Genomic DNA, 17298 nt, shown 5'->3' on the forward strand with positions numbered 1-17298 from the left:
AGAATGTTTATTTGATCTAGGAGGCCTATTTTCCATTGTCTGAATTTAAAGTTCAAAACAAAAACTTTAGATATTAGGTGATTTATGAGACTCTCCTAAAAATAGCTCAGCCTATTCTCATCAGTGAATCTCCCATTTTGCTCTTAGCAGCATCCCAGCAAAGCGATGGAAGAAAGAGGAATCAAAGTCAATGGCTACTGGGAAACACTTGCAAATGCTTAGGAACCCTGACATTACATCCAGCTCTGCCCTGACAAGGGACCTCCCCTACACCAAACAAGGCTCTGCCACAGACCACCTCAAGAAACATGAATGATTTTTTGTTCAAGTTATAGTAACTCACAGCTTATCTCTTGGATTGTTGTTCTCTCGGGCTGTGGTGGCATGTAACCCCAGCTCCTGCTGAGGTGGGCTCAAATACCTCTTAATTTAACCTCCATTTCTGGACCGCAGAACAAACTTCACTTACTACATGTTTTCCTCCCTTCATAAACCTATGTGGTGCATCATGGAAAGTGTATTCTGTCCTCAGAGCCCAGAGCAGAAGAAAGAACAGGGATGTGAGGCACTGGACTGCGACTCCTATGAATCCCTGCAAGAGCATTTCCAAATCATTTCAGTTTTTTGATGAAAAAAATCCAAATAGCCTATAGGGGATAAACACCCAAACCAACCCACTCCCAGCAAAAAAAACTCCTACATCTTGCTGAAATACAGTTTTCAGTTAGGAAATGGCTTTGCTGTAATTTTTTTTGCAGCAGCTGTAGCTATAACAGCGGCGCTTCCAGGGCCCTGGGAAAGGCCAGCGCGGGAGGGAGGATGAGCTGATCCGCTGCCAGCGGGAGGGAGCCGCAGGCAAAGGGCCCCTTGGCACGGTGAGGACTCCCGTACGCGGGTCCTGCTCGCCTTTGGGCTCGGGGAAGCAGCCCTGCAAAGGGGGCACATGCCGGCTCTCGCGAGCAGATCAAGGAGCCGGCATTCCTCGTCCTCCTCCTCCTCGGAAGGTGCAGCGAGCACATGCGAGGCAACCCCTCCGCGCCGGGGGGGCTCGGGAGTGTGGTTCCCACCTCTATATAAAGCCTCCGGTTTCCTGTGATGCCGAGTGTGTGGGCGCCAGAGAAATGGCTGTTTGCAGTCGGGGATGACAGTACCGGGTGAGCGCCTGCTTCCCGCGGCGTGGCAGCGCCGGCAAGGCACGAGCCGATGGTGCGGCCGCCTGTGTGGACAGGAGCGTCTTTGGGGGGGGGATTTGCTTTCCACTGTCCTCTCGCTGCTCTAATCCCTCCTTCCCCCGGAGATGCCAAAGCTGTGTTCACAGCTCAGTGAAATGACCGAATTCACGCTGTTCCCTGCCAGGCTCTTTGATGGGGCAGAGCAATAGCTGTGTACACAGCCCCAGCTCCTCGGCCCCGGCTGTAAATAGCAATAACTCACCAGCACCCACCTGGGCCCAGCCCATATCCCTGTACCATTTCTCTGGATAAAGAGCAAAAGACAACTGGTATTTACAGAGCAAGAAAGGTCCCTAAGGTTGCAGCTTAAGGGATAAATCTTGAAAAGCAAATAAGCCAGTCTGTTGGTAGAGCAGGCAGAGCCAAAAGCAGGGAGGACAAACCTCAGCCGCACTGCAAAATAGGCTCAAGTTCAACAGGAGGTTCCTAAAAACAATAAATCAGTTTGTTGAGGTGCCTAGCTGGGGGAAACAGGCCACCATTCCCTGCTGCAGGGATGCTCATCCCAATTGACCTGTCTGGGGAGGGCAGTTAATGGCTCCAACCCGCTCCCTCTGTAAGCGCAACCTCCGCTGGCGCCGGCTCCATTTGTCTGTTCAATGCCGCGGTACCAGTGTCAGTGTTTCCTTCCCACGGCAGATGGGGCAGGATCCATTCCTAGCCCATCACGTTGTGGCATGGGATGTCAGACCCTATGTGAGAGGGGACAACAGGCCAGGGCTGCTCAGATCAGCCCCCGTAAGCAACCCACTGGGGTGGCAACCTGAGCTCACAGACTCTCAATCCCTAATTTCCGGAATACGTCAGAAAAGTATAATTAAGGAGCCCTCCCCTTCTGGTGGAAGTCTGCTTGTGTCAACAGAGAGACAGGAATATTTAGGAGACTTCTTTTTCCATCCTTCTAATTTTAGCCCCTTATATAACATTTCTTTTCAATACAACCCAGTTTCTGGAGCCCCCTGAAGGAACGGCACTTCTCATTTATCTTACACCAGTGCCCAAAATACTCCCCGGAGCCCGGGGGCTGGCTCTGGGCTCCACACCGCACGTGGGGCCAGTGCTGCCTGCAGCAGCCCCAGGTTTAAACAGACCAGCGTGGGGAGGATGGCGGCAAAAGGAGCGATGCCCTAATGCAGCGGGGGAAGGAATAAAACCCCGGTGCCCCCGGGGACCCCAGCTCCAGCTACCCCCACGCAAACACCACAGTGGAGGGGTGCTGGTGTGACCCCTCCCCAGCCTCCACACTCCAACACCTGAACCCCCAGGCAAGACCCGAAGCTCCACGTGCAGACGCTTCAGCTTTCAGCCCCTACAGCAAACGCTCTCAGCCCCCTCCCGCTCGGCCTCCGGCTGTCATCTTTGACGGGAGCAGTTCTTACCTTCCTAAATAAACCTCAAAGCTTGATTGTGAAGCTCCAGAACGCATCAAAAATACATCAAAATAACTCAAAACTCCCTTTGACAGACCACAGAAAGTTCGCAATTAGCATTTCAAAGCCACGATCCCGCACGGAAGGCAAAAACAAACAAGGCAGCAGCAGACACCCAAACCTGCCAATTATCCAGCTGGGATTTTTGCACAAAACCAGGGAGAATCTGCAGAAGTAACTGCCGAGGCCACGCTCGCCCCTGCCGCGACGCTGCTGAACGCAGCAGCTTTGCACATGTGATGAGTTTGGGCTTCTCTGCCTGGTTTTTGATGTAAAACGCTCGGTTGTGCAGCACCACTGGACAGCTTGGAGTGCGTTGGTGTGACACAGCTGCGGGTCCATGGTGGTCCAGCCAGCTACCTGGTTTAAAAGTAAATCTTTGCCACTACTAAGGGGAAAAAGGGCCCTCCCTGCAAGCAGAGGGAACTCCGTGGAGATGCCAGTGAAATGCCGCGTGTAAGAAACATGTCAGCGGAGGAAAGCACGGTGATTCCCTGCGAGAACGGGCTCTTCCCACACCGTGGGTGCGGATCCACCCTGCAGCCGACCCGCTGGGCTCCCCACCAACACAGAGCAAGCGTGAGCATTTGCACGCCACCTCGATACAGTGGGAGTGACAAAGTCACCAAGCCAGGCCTCTGAGCTCAGTACCCACCAAGGACTTCTAGTGAAGCTTTGAATAAATAATGAGCACCTTATTTTGCTTTACAGTAATTCATCTAAGGGATAATGCATTAATTTGCCAGTGCTGGGAGCATTTATCTTTTCCTCAAAAAGAAGTTTTGCTATGAAAACTTCACTCTAAGCCAATAAAACACAAACCCCTGTGCCCATGCTATAGTAATAAATGGTTTTAGCACTGGCCTAGAAAATATTGTTTCTCTCTGCAGCAGAGTGGTGCAGTTTCCTCCTCCATCTAGGAAAGTAAGATCTTTCTCTCACTCCCAGCATCTCATATGAAGACCTGGCAAGGAGATGAACAGTGTTCTCCAGTCTTCAGGGGTGGCCCCTGCCTTCCCGTCTCTTTTAGAAGCGAGAGTGCATCCCCTGGCCCAGGGTGCCTGCCCGGCCCCGAGGCACAGGGACCACCCTCCCGAACGCTTCTGCAACGTAAATAAACATGATTCATAAAGTCTGACGATGAATTTGGCAACTGATGCTCCGAACAAAGCCCTGAAGAGGTGGAACCAGCCACAGTCTTCATGATTGCATTAGTCAGCATGAAGGAAATCACCGCAGTCGCTCTGATGTGTGAATTCAGCACAGCTGATCTAAGTGTTGGCAGAAAAATTATTTTCATCATAATCTTGAGCTGTTTGACCTTCTGATTGAAAACAATACCACAGAACTTTTTTTTTCCCAGCTACCTAAGTGTCGGCAGCAGCGCCAGGTCCTGAGCCGGCATCGATCAGCGTGAACCAACCGCACGCAGCAGGGCTGGAACCACTTACACAGGCTGAGAAGCCGCACAACAGGTGAATAATGAAAAGTGCGTTTAAATGTTAACATCTCTAGCACCTAACAGACCAGGATTAGAATAAACGATAAAGCAGTAATCTTCCTTTGCATTAGACTACCGTTTTGGATTGAAGTTGTGGATAGCACATTACAGCTGTTAACAGCTGTAACATGAACATGTGAAGACAGCGGTCGCCAGGTCACCAGTCGCTGGTGGCTGGTGCGCAGTCACATCACCGGGGTACGGGCAGTGAGTCGGGCAGAGGAAGCGCTGCAGGAGCTGAGGTTCTGCCGCCACGAGTGCCAGCGGGGTCTCCTCACCCGCTGCCCTGCCCACCTCGGCAGTTCCGCGGGGATTCGGGGGGCAGAGGGTGACGATGGGCTGCGCTCTGCCCGTACGGCTGCCTAACGAGCTGCTGCAGCCCTGCCTGCAGTCCCTCTCTCACTGCCTGTCCCTAAGGCAATGGAAATATTAATTACAAGTGTACCATGCCAATGTTTGTGAATTTGTCAGCAAGGCCCATTAGTGAGGCTGTTGAAAACCATAAAATATTTGTAAGGCAAGAACCTACAGAAAGGGAAAATTAAACCTAGCGAGAGCTGCTGTGCTGATGTGAGCCCACCCTCCCGACCTGCGGGGCAGTTTGGGGGTTGCTGCACTGATGACCAGTCCCTGGGCCATGGGTGCCGCGCAGAGAGAAGATGCTGTGACAGCCCGAGGTGTGCTGAGCGGGCTGGAGCAGCCCGGGGGTGGGTGACAGCCTGGGTGAACATCACATGCATGAGGGGCCTTCAGGTTGTTATTCCTGGAGGCTGCTTCAGCCCAGGGTCCCCGTGGGTGGGCAGTGTCGGGGGTCAGCACCGCTGCTGATGGGGCATCTCAGACTGGGAGGAGAGATGAGCAACTATGCGGAGAAACTAAAACCAGGACAAAAAGCTCAGCTTACAGCAAGAAACAGAAACAACTCTTGCCTTGCAGCCTAAGCAGTACAAAGGATTTTGTTCAGACATTTCTCACCTTACATTGATTCACCTCAACCTTGAACACAATCCAGCTATATTTATGTCCTGAAAAGAATATCCCCAAAACCCCTGAGCAGGTCAGCACAATGCGGTAGGACTCCCCCTTACCAGGATTCACAACTGGAACATTTGCATTACTTACATTTTACATAGCAACAAAGAAAGGAAAGAAATATAATAACAGAAAGTTTACATATAAATAGGGAAGGAAGATGGGGTTCTAGGAGTATGTATAGGGGAAACACAGAACAATGGTAGCAACACCCTTTTGAAGAGCCCCATGAGGGCAGTACTGAAAGCAGATGGAACCAAGCAGGGGTTAATGTGGTCAAGTGAGAGGATCCAAGGTGTGAGCGGGGAGCGAGCAGCCCTGCTCAGCACAGACCCCTCACTGCGGGACGGGAGAGTGACCTGGGCTTGGCCAGGCTCAAGTAAAGGAGATGCAGGTGTGGGAGGATGGAGACAAAAGGAAAAATAAACACGAGAGCACACAGACAGAGGAGCTGTCAGTGCAAACACAAGAGAAACACCGTAACTGTCATTGCACGCTATCACATAATTTAATGCCTTAAACCTCCTGGGTTTTGGGTAACTGACACTTCAATCCTCTACTTGTGTCAGGCCAAAGCAGCTGCTGCTGCACAGAGAGCCCTCCTGCTCCAGGTCAACCACCCCTCGCTGCCGCCAGCACATCAGGCGTTGGAGGGGACGGAAAGCAGCGTCGGGCTGGATGTTCTTTCTCCTCAGTGCAGAGCTGGAGCCCAGGTGTGCTCACACCGTGATCCACACCGGATTGCCTGTCCAGGGTCACGGGTGGCGTGGTCACCCGCCCAGCACGTGTTCTGGGAGTGTTTTCCCGGGTGACGCTGGAGGCTGCAGCCGCCGGCACCAACTTCTGCACCGGCAGAGCCAGGAGCGGCCAAGGAGCCGCGGCGCTTTGCTTCTCGGCTGAGGTTCTTATTGTGACAAGTGAATCATCAGGAACGAATCTAACAAAGATAGTGTCATAAACTTCACAGAAAAATTATATCCCTCTGGTTATGTGTTACATTTTAAGACTAAGCTGAAGAACAAGGCATTTCTCAGTTAAAACCATCCCCTGTGTTTGCCTGGGGAAAAATACAATCCTTACAAGCCTTGTTTTCTTATTTCCATGTAATCTGCCTTTGTGAAAGTTGAGACTAAAGACAGCCCTTGTTAACCTCGCTCCCTTAGAAATTTTCAGAGGTAGAGACTGTCTGTGTATTTGGTTTTTTTATTCTCTCCCTCTTCAAAGAACCACAAGAGCTCTTTCGGGAGGGATGAAGGGTCCGGATGGATGCCCACAAACTGGCAGGGCCACGAGTCCCCCCTCATCTGAGCCTCACTCACCATGCAGCCACCAGTGCACTTGGGCTGCAGATCCTGAACTTAATGAGGATAATTCAAGGTTGGCTCCAACTCTAATACTCCTGCTGAAGGATGGAGAGTTGAGGTACTCCTTCCAGCTTTGTCTCTTTCCCATGGACAAGGAGCTATGAAATCCAATGCTTTACATACTGCTATCCCACAGGTTCCCGGCGGGAAATCAGCCCATTGACTCACAACAGGCTGAAGAGCAGAGATGCAGGGGAGCAGAACACAAAGAGGCCAATTGCACAGCGAATGCTTCAGATTTGCACTGTTCAGTGTGTGTGTGTACACGGTGTGCCAGACATCCCTTGCACTTCCCTTGGCTAAGGGAGACAAACGCAGCCCCAGCTCTATGGGAGCAACTTCCAGCCTCACAGCTCCTGTAGTTAATACTTATAAAGCTTGATACCTTGTGCAAGGAGAGAAATATTAATCAAAAGTCCAGAATGGGGTGCACAGGAGCAGATCTTACTCCCAGATGGGCACCAGCCAGCTCCCCAGCTGCAATAGGGCACCCGATGTAACACAGAAGCCACGAGAATCAGAAGCGAAGTTCTAACCCTGGCATTTAATTCAGGTTCCACGTGTGAGTGTGTCTGCAGAGATAAAGGGCAGCCAGGGTAAATTCCTGGGCACAGCTGCTGAACTGCCAAAACAGAGTTAAACACCACCGCGTTCCCGGTACTGACATTTTTGGAAATCAAGCCAAGAAATTAGACTTTAGGGAAAGATCAAGGGATAAGCAATTCTCGCTGACCTTTTTTTGCTGTTGTTTTTAAACTCTAATCAGATTTGCAGGAGGTGAAATGTGTTTTACAGAGACAAGAACAGGCCGCCCCTCCAGAGGACCCTCCGTGCCCTGCCCAGAGCCACGTTAACTCCGTCCCAAAGCGGCAGCCGTGCCATGACTCATACTTTCCACTGCCCATAATCCCTCTCAGTAGGGTGCAGCTTAAGAGTTTTCCTCTGACTTCAGTTTTGCTACAATTTATGCACCTGCTTTGAAAGAGCCCTTGAGAAACCTGCCAGTGGAGAAAAAAGGAGCCGGTTTTATCTGCCTGATGGACGGGCTGAAAAAATAACCCACCGCAGTGGAATTTAGTGTTACCAGGAGAATAACATCTGCGTCCATAACTTTCTGCCAGGCTGAGAGTAATCAAAAGTAAACTACTAGAAACACTTTGTCAGGGCACAGGCAGAGCTTAAGCAAAAGAACAAGCAGCTCGGCAGTCAGAAGCGTGTGGTTGACATAAGACAGAGCAAACGTCATTTCCAAAGCACAACAATGAATTACGGACGAGTGCACGCTCGAGGCCCCGACCCCGTGTCTGGCTCCCAGTGCCACCCGCAGCGGCCGCGCCGGGTCCGCACCCTTCCCCGCCTCCGCAGCCAAGCACGGGGCAGCAGGTACTTCTGTAAAAGGCTTTTCATGGAGTCCTGGGAAAGTCAATAAATAAGCAAATACCACTTCAAGTCCACTTTGTAGTTGCAGTTTTGTACATCATGACAGACTGTGTCACTTTTGCACCTCAGTTCTGCAGGTGACAACCCACAGGACCTTCCCCATTGTCCTGGTTACCGGAAGGGGTGGCGGGAGATAAAGGGGGTAACAGGGAGCATCTGCCACAGTTTATTGTCGCCTTGCCTTAAACCTTGACACCCATCCAGCTCCCTAGGGCCACAATCAACGTGGTTTGCGGCTCCCATCCTCCTTGCAGCCTGCCCTGAACACAACTAATTGCACCTGATTTCCTCACCAGTCACTCGCTTTCAGCCCAGTGCGTCTTCTGCCTTTTGACGGCATTGGCCGCCAGCACCATCCCGAGGTAAAGAGCTTTTTGCTGGGCTCAAACATCTCTCCCACTTTATTTCAAGCTCTCTGTTCTGCACTGCGCATCACCGGAGAAGGGAAAACACAGACTGGATTTCCTCACTGGTTCCCGTGAACGCTGAGTTCATCTCAAAGGACAGACTTCATTGCTCCCACCCTGCTAAGAGCTTCCACGAGGAGCCCGGTGTCTTCCCACCCAGCCTGCAAACCGGTGTCCCCCCTGCTAGCAGCATCCCGCTGTCTGTGCGACGCTGCCCGTCGCACCCCGAGCGAGATCCTGCCCTTTACCGCCTCACACAAGACACAGCTGCAAACCAGGGGGATTTCCTTGGGTTGCTGTTTATTTGGCATCATTGGAAAGCTCTGTTGGCCTAAGGTGTATGTTTTTCCCGTCTCATAAATTGCTCCCTCCACCTAGAGAAATACCGGTGAGTGTGTGACATGTGCTGGAAAAACAAACAGTTTTACAGCTGGGTTTCTGGAAGCTTTTGGTAAACAGCTGCACCTGGCTCTAAGCGTACTTTGTTCTAAGTGGTGATAGTGTCTACCTGCCTGATGTGGTGCTTTCTGAGATCATTAATTAAGAAAACGTTGAGTTTTACTGTTGTTTGCATTTGGGGCTGTGTTTTGAACATATGAATTAATGATCCCCCTGGAGAAAATTATTATTATGCTGGAATGAAAAGCTAAGAAATATATGAATAATAGAGACAGGCTCTCTTAAAAACAGCTTGGTTTATCCAATTCATTTCTAGAAAGTCATATTACCCAGCTGGGAGTATATAAATGATGCAAAATGACCAGGGTATCGAGCTATTTTGGGATATTTCGAATCCAAATGATAATATCGTGGTACTGCTGTGATGGATTTATCAAGTGCTAATCCTTCTGAACTCCCTCTCACTCTGCAGTCAATGAGCAGCTCTTCTCAGAAAAGCTCTGGAGCCTTTACCATCCGTCATCTTGATGACGGCAAATATCTCTTTAATGGTCCGAGCCCCAGCAGTGATTTGCACCTATATAAGAGCAGGACATTTTAAGAACGCTCCTTTCCCTGGAGCTTCCCTGGATGTTAATAGTGGGAAATGGACACAAGGACAGCGGGAAGAGACTTTGAAATTTGCTGGTCTACATTAAAGATGGACCCCGTAGGTGACACCTCCAGGTCACCTGTGACCTTCGCCCTTCTTAGTGCACTCTATACAAATCTTCTTGTATCATTAAACAAATCTAAAAGGAGCAAATTTGATGCTTTATGCACTTCCACACCCTTTCCCCAGCAGTGGGGGAAGCATTCGCTTGGAAACCTCAATTATAACACAGCTGTCAGCTCTATAATTAGGCCAATTAGGTAATTTTGAACGTAGTGTCCGTTGTTCACCTCAAATAACAAATAACCTGCCATTCCACCCACACTTTGTGCACCTTCCCAAGGACTTAAAACCACACACACAGTCTGGTTGCCTCTGCGGTACCACACAATGCATCTCCACTGCTTTGCAGACCCTGGTGTGGACACGTAGCTGTGGGCTCAGCTCCGACCTCCTGCTGGAGGTGAGGGAGGGAGGCTGCTCGCATTGCTTCTCCTTTGACAGAGCTCAAATTAAGAGACTTTGATCAAATGCTGCCAGAAACACTGTCAGCGCTGTGAAGGGGCTCATGGGGATGAAAGAGCCATCAGCCCAGAGCTTCCTCAGGCCTTTGCCAGCACATAAAACGCGATTCATCAGCCCAGCGCTCCGGAGAATCCCACCGCACACTCGCCTCTTACTGTCTCATATGAAATCTCATAAACCACCAGAGGGAAATATAAATGAGACCAAATCACACACGCCTGAGCCTTAGTGCTGGTGTACCCTCAACTTCTGAACCCAAAGAAACTCTTTATTTTAGGGGTATCAGACAACCCCACGGCAACCAGCCTTCCAGACATTGTCAGTTGATCAATACAGAAGTCATAAATCAGAAAAACAGGTCTTTTTACCTAATCTACTTTTTTTAAGGGAAAAAAAAAAAAAAAAAAAAAGGTCATTTTCCCCATACATATGCTGTAAAACTGCCACGTGACCGAGTTATTTGGGGATAACTTGTGGTAGGGTCACAGAGCACCCGAGATGGAATAATTTGTTGCAGAATGCAATGCAATGTAACTCCATCACAAACACGAGGTAGCCTTGGCTGTCCAGTCTCCATGGCTTCAAATACACAATCCAGGAGTAAACTGTCTTACATGTAGTATACACAAAAACCTGCCCCTGGGGAGTTAGTGTCAAGCCGGCACATGGCAAAGCCAAGCCTAGCTGCCCGCAGCCCAGAGCCCAGAGCCAGGCACGCTCAGCAAGCTCCCAGCTCAGCCCTTCTCCCTGCCCGAGCTCACACAGCAACTTGCTCTTGAGAAAATAACATAATCGCACATCAAGCACTAAGTCTAATGAAACCATATCGATTTTGTTGTCAAGGCCTATGTTTCTAGGATTGCTGGCCTACCAAGATGTGTTTTCCAGACCATACAGAGACAGGAAAGTGCAGAGAAATCCCATTAACAATAGAACAAATAACCCAGCAAAGCAACAGTGCTGGTTTCCTATTAAAATCCTAAAGGTGACAGATCTTAACGTGCTTGGCATCTTTCCTTGTACTGGATGATGGACAGTTTCAAACGGCACTAAGTCACTGGTCATTAATTAGATATGTATTTTATACTGTACCCTGACCAAGAGAAATTGCGCTATTGTGAGCAGTTTCTGGATACAGAGCTGGATGATGCTGAGCAGGGATTTAATATGTGGGGGACTGTCCAAGTTTAAAATCTATGCCCAAATCCAGTGGTGGGTTTGTGACCCCTGGAGTAACATGGGATAAGTTGTTCTGCCCTCTCTGCCTTTTTATTTAATTCCTTCATTATCAATCACAAATAGTTTTTGAAGTGCGGAGTTGCAAGGGAATGCCCAAGAGGTGACCTAAGTGTGAATGATGAAAAGGGACAAGTCTGAGGAGCCCGAAGGGGTGATAACTCCTGCAGTCACCACGGGTGCGAACACCTGGAAGAGGAGGCAAAGGGCACTGTCGTCACTCCAAGAAAACCATCAAGCGGAGAAAACAAAAAGGTGGCTTCATCCTGCATTTGAGGACAGGAGGTAAATATTGAGGCAACATGCTCTGTTCCCATCTGGTCCTCTGCCTCCTCAGGCACCAACAGGGACCCTGCTGCCACCCCTGTTGCCAAGAGGTTTTGCTGGTGATAAGTGTCTCTGTGGCATCCTTGTCTCTCTGTGTGACCACAGCATGCCGGTTGCCTGAATGGACACCTGGCTCCTCCATGGCACTGAGCCACTTCAGGAGAGCGCGGGCACAGCCTTGGTCTGCTCCAGTGGGACACACCACGTTATGAAAGCACACGTGGAAGTGAAACCTGCATGTACATGCTTTGCTGAACTAAACTGGAATAAATTAATGGCAGAGAAATTGCATTCAATATTGGATGTAGGTACTTGCACCTAGACATTACTCTTGTTTCCCATAAATAGCCCACAGACAGGGCAGGGAGCTGGAGGCCACTTTCCAATACCAACAGAGAAAACATCACTATCCAGCAACCTCTTCATCTTGGTGTAGACAGAAACTATAACAAACATCAGATCTCCCTACGATAATCACCGCACAAAGACTCATTGCCAGCTACCTGGAGGCCTTAATTGTGCTGTGGAAGTGCTGCTCTCCCAGGTCTTTCACTTCCACGCGATCTGCAGGGCGACAGCTTTCCAGCACAGCCTCCCCAGGAGCGGCTCTTCCTCAGAACACAGCAGACTTCCATGCTTACGGTCTAAAACACAAGCATGCAAGAGTACACTGTCCAGAAGGAAAACAGAGCCCGGGATGCATATTAATTACCTGTGGCACAAAGCCCAGGCAAGTTTGCTGTTCCATGGTTGAGCTATAAATCTGTTCAAATAGGATTCTGACCACATCTGCCTTGTTTATATTACAGGATTTTATGGCCATGTGATCCTTCACCTGGAGAGGAATAGTATCCCTGTGCAGCCAGTTAAGGACCAAGATGTATTATCTGGCAAAAAGAACCTCGATATTCTCCGCAGGCCAGAGAACATCTGCCGGTCCTGCTGCCGTGTTTCTGGGGCTGGGGGAGAACCCCTGCTCAGGAGTTCAGTGTCTATAAAAACATCATCCCTTTGTTTTCCCCAGCAAAAAGCTTCAGAATAACAGAAATGTTTAACCCTTCCATGCAATGGGAGACAGATGGCTGAATTAGGGAAAAGTCAGATTCCTTTCCATGTTTCAGCCATACTTCACATCTCCTGGGTCAATTATAGCCACGAAAAGCAGACGAGACCTTAACGGCCACACAGGATGCAAGGGCTCAGCTCCATGAGGTGCTTCACTGTGGTTGAGCAGCGCAGTGTTCCAGCTGCAGGGGTAACTGGTGTGCTTGCAATGAGCCCTGGGCAACAGGACACAAGGCACCAGCTCAGCTGGGTGGTTTGGCAACGCCTGCACCGCTGACTTGGTGTGGGAAACACCCGTCTGTGGCTCCGACCTGAGCTGGGAGTTGGGAAGCTCTAGCGTTCCAGCGTGCCCGTTTCCCTGCCTGCAGAATGGGCTTGGGCAGAGCCCTGCAGAGCGCCCTGTGACCCCCAGGAGCAGCACTGCAGAGCCCCAGCAGAGAGCAGCCTTCCCCTCCAGCTGGAGGATGTGCCTTCTCAAGTAGAAGCAAGAAAGGACCCAAACTGACCAAAAAAAAAGAACGCAGATTGTTGAACATCTGTTCGGCAGAAACAATCTCTCCAGGCCTCTTGGATGCTGCAGATGACACATTAACTGTATGCACTGTAGAATTTTATTCAAGAAGGGAAACGTCCTTGTTTTCATAGAAACTTAACCAGCACACACTCCTGGCTTCCTCGGTGAAATGGGCCCTTTAATTGCACCATAATTTGCTCCCTATTTCCTATATGCTTCATGTTAAAGATGCTTAAGACTTGTTAACTTCAAGGAGGCTACTCACATGCTGAAAGTTACGCATGTACTGAAGTTTGCTGTTCTTAGCAAGGCTTTCATTGCACCTCTAGTAAGATCCAGGCAGAGGATCAGCTGGATCTGAGCATCATTTACACCCCGGGCAGAGCAGGAGGGTCAGCCGGCTGCTTTGATACTCACTCTTAAGAGAGAACTTCATAAGAGGGCAGGGGAAGGCATCTCCCATTCCTTGTTATTGTATGAACATACAGCTCCAAAAATCTCCACTCTGCTGGGTCCCAGAGGAAAAGATATGAAATAATCCATATTCATTAGAGTTCTTAATCCCTCACACACCAGAATTCAGCAGGCTGCTAATGAAGAAGACAATTATAAAGCACTTCACACAAACAGCAAACCAGAACAGGTGCAAAGGCTGAAGCTTTGCCGTATTTTGCTCTCTGTTCTTTGGCACAGGGTGTCATTACTTTAAGCAAAGTGTATTGAAACATCCCAGCAGTTTAAGAAGTCAGTCTGAAAGGAAAAGAGGTGACATTTAAGATTAATCATTAGGTATTGACCACCTCAGACACTAAATCAAAAAGGTGACAGCTGGCCAAACTAAGCTTTATCTGTATTCCTCCTGAAGGTACAAGCAGAGCTGATGCTGCACCAGCAGGGCACTGAAAAGGCAGACTGTGTTTGCTTTTCCTCTTGAATCAGGGCTCAGATGTGCGAGCACCGGGCAAAGCAGTAGTACCCAAAGGATTTACATTCTACCAAAACAAGCTTGGGGAAAGCAAAGAAAGACTTTCTGTCTTTTGCAGATGTTGGTCAGAGGAGCAAAAGAGACAATAAAAACCACCTTATTGAGTTTGTGCAGAAAACTCACAGCAAAGCCATGACCCCCGATCTGCCAATACCAGCCACGTCTCTGCCCAACAGACCATTGACCTCTCCGTTGGGGGTCTCATCCCTCCTCCATGGACACATCAGGACATTTCAGAGCAGCACAACGCCAGGGGGCTGAACTCACAAACATCGAGCTGAATTTCAACTCACCAGAAACACTTTGGGAAAGACCACGGCAAGGTCAATGGTGAAGAACTCCTACTGAAAGAAACAGGCCTTGACAGAGGGATCTGCAGTGTCATTTTGATGCAAAAAATCATTCTGTGGGCAGGAAACAGGAGCCCGTTACCACTGATATGGCTTATTCTCACCCCAAAAATGCCAAGTAAAATAAATACTCCAACAGGTAGGTGATAATGGAGGGAACAAGGGATGAAATGACAGCTGAGATTTGAACTGGTTAAGGACTTGGTAGAAAAGGAGAGACTCAATAATTAGTTTCCCTTAGGATATAAGGTGCTTAATTACTGATAGAAAGGATCTCATTTGCTGACCGTTTAAACATACAACTGCACCGTATGCAATGATAACTTGTTTTGCACACAATTACCCTGTTTTTCCACACACAGATTAAATAATTGCTTGTATAAACTGCAAGATACACTTGCATATTCCGACTACTTGATTTGCATGCCAAATCACAGCAGCGGTGTGTACAACCCAGCTCTTCACCCTTCCTCTGCACACAGGCCTGCTTAGGTCTGCTCAAATCAAGGCCACAGATTACGTCCGTGTGGAAAGTATCAGTAACGCACTCGTGTGCCAAGATCAGCATGGAGCGTGTGGTGGAATGCTTCCCAGTTGCTTCAGGATTAGTTTGTAGCAGCAAAACCTGTGATGAAACCAGCTTCAGTGAATTAAGCAGGCCCAGCCAACGCAATAACTTTCTCTCCACCTCTGCCCCACACGCGGTTTTGGACATCGCTGCCTCTGTGCGAGGGACGACAACAGGCCCAGCACGCAGCCCTGCTGCAAACCGGGATCCCAGCCTAAGCGAGCAAGTGGGTGAGGCGAGCAGCACAGATGAAGAGCGGACACTGGCCATTCTTCTGCCACTCCTCTAAACGAGACAGTCTGGTTATGGGGTTAACAGTTACGGAAACTAAACCCCCTACCTCTCTACAGCAGTTTTTGTTTGCTCTAAAACATGTTTATGACCTGTTTGGGGATAGCATACACAAGCTGTGAGTCAGGAAAACGTTGCACTTAGTGCTATACAAGCACATAACAAAAAGATAGAATTTCATACAAAGAGTTTATAAATTAAATAAGTTACATCTATTACTCCTGGAAATGGCATCACCATGCCCGGGGTTCCTGGACCATGAAACAAGTTTTCCAGAAAACAGTGCAAACTAAGAAGTATTTCACAGCCACTTTACAAGAAGCTCTTAACAGCATCTTTTAAAATAACTACTAAGTCAAGTGGGTTTCATTCATAGCCAGAAACTTTATCAAATTTGTTCTTTAGCTTAATGGACTTGCAAAAATAATGGAATTATACCCACACCGGTATTCAGTAGAGAAAAGAGAGAGGCCATGCATCGCCTTAGTGGAACCCGGGGAATTTACCTAACATGAGGTCTCGTATTTCAGCAGGTAGATTGCACATGCTAAAGCTGGCTTTGGCCAAGGCTGCGGGTGTTAAATGAGACCATTCCCAGGGATTGCTGCAAGTCTCAAGTGACTCCTATAGAATAGCATTGTGTGTAAACACAGACAGAGAACACAAACACGTCAATTAGCGAAACAAGCCCCGATAGCTGATGTGATCTAGAATGAAGTACATCTCGTGTTTGATAGAAGTATCTCCTTACAGGACAGCGTGTCCCATCATGCTGAGCCACGGACAGGACGGGGTTGAACACACACAGCGGGTGTTGGGTCTGTCAGTACCCGGGGTGGCATGAAAAGCTCCCTTCAATAACATCTGCTGCAGCCAAGGCAGGGCCAGTAGTTCTCAAATCAGCATTCACACACTACATCTCATCTGCACCAGTTGACTTCAGGTGTAGTGGCTGCCATACACTGACAGGTAGAGCAGTGGGTTCACTTACCCAAAATGCAGCTACCAAGGGCTGATGCCTGCTCTGGTTTGCTCTGCCTGCATAGACCAGCTTTTCTTCTTGCCTGTATCTGGGACATTTTCCTATTTACTGTTTCTTCTGCATTGTCATATTGAAGTGTAGACTGATAACAGTCACTGCACAAGGCAGTCACGAGGATTAATTAAAGTTTGTGAAGCACTTGAAGATCCTCAGATGAAAGGAACTACGAAACGCAATGCATAATTATTATGTATTATTAATAAACTTCTGGCACATTGACAAGAAATCAGACAACACGTTCTTCTTTCACTTTTCTAAAAAGGTTTATCTTTTATGCTATGAAGTACCGATTTATCAAAAATTCACAAATCAGTAAACAAGGAGCAGAAGGTCCCTGTTCCACCACACCGGCTGGTTCTTCTGGCAGCAGACAGCAAACGTTGCCTCAAAGTGAGTTACTCTCCTTCTCTACCCAGACACTTGTTGAGCACATAGTTTGTGAGAATGGCCACATATGGACAATAGAAGGATGTTACAGTAATTCCCAATAGTCAAAGTGGTCAAATGCACTACTTACAAGAAGTAAAGAGAGTTTGTTTAATGTGTGATCACTACAGTATACTAAAAGCAGGTGATGCAAAAAGATAAAGAGTGCAGAGCAACAGATGGACATCTTGAAGCCAGCAGAAAAATTACAGCCCTGTGAACGAAGTTTTTCGGATCTGAGGATGTGCCAGATACAAACAGGATCCCCAGAAATATGAAAAACTTTAATCTGCCATTCATTCTGAGGCAGTTTCATGGAAGTTTTAAACACTTTGGTATTATGGCTGCCTCTCGATTGCTTATGGCTGCAATCCAGCTGCACTGGAGAAAAGAGCGGTCCAGGGATTAGGGGTGGAATACGATTCCATTCTTTGCTGCACCACAGACCCCAAGCAGCCAGTTACTCCCTCTGCCCCCTCCCCAAACACAGCAGGATAACCGTGCTGCCCCCT

At 48.7% G+C, this 17298-nt stretch overlaps 1 protein-coding gene across 3 annotated transcripts in view; it reads right to left on the reverse strand.

Annotated features, from left to right (window-relative positions):
* The window catches only part of KCNB1 (potassium voltage-gated channel subfamily B member 1), a 110650-nt gene that overhangs the window by 82400 nt on the left and 10952 nt on the right, over positions 1 to 17298 (reverse strand). The gene's annotated exons all lie outside the window — the stretch shown is intronic.

This window comes from Columba livia, chromosome 16 (assembly GCF_036013475.1).
Source record: "Columba livia isolate bColLiv1 breed racing homer chromosome 16, bColLiv1.pat.W.v2, whole genome shotgun sequence".
In the NCBI taxonomy this organism is placed as follows: Eukaryota; Metazoa; Chordata; class Aves; order Columbiformes; family Columbidae; genus Columba; species Columba livia.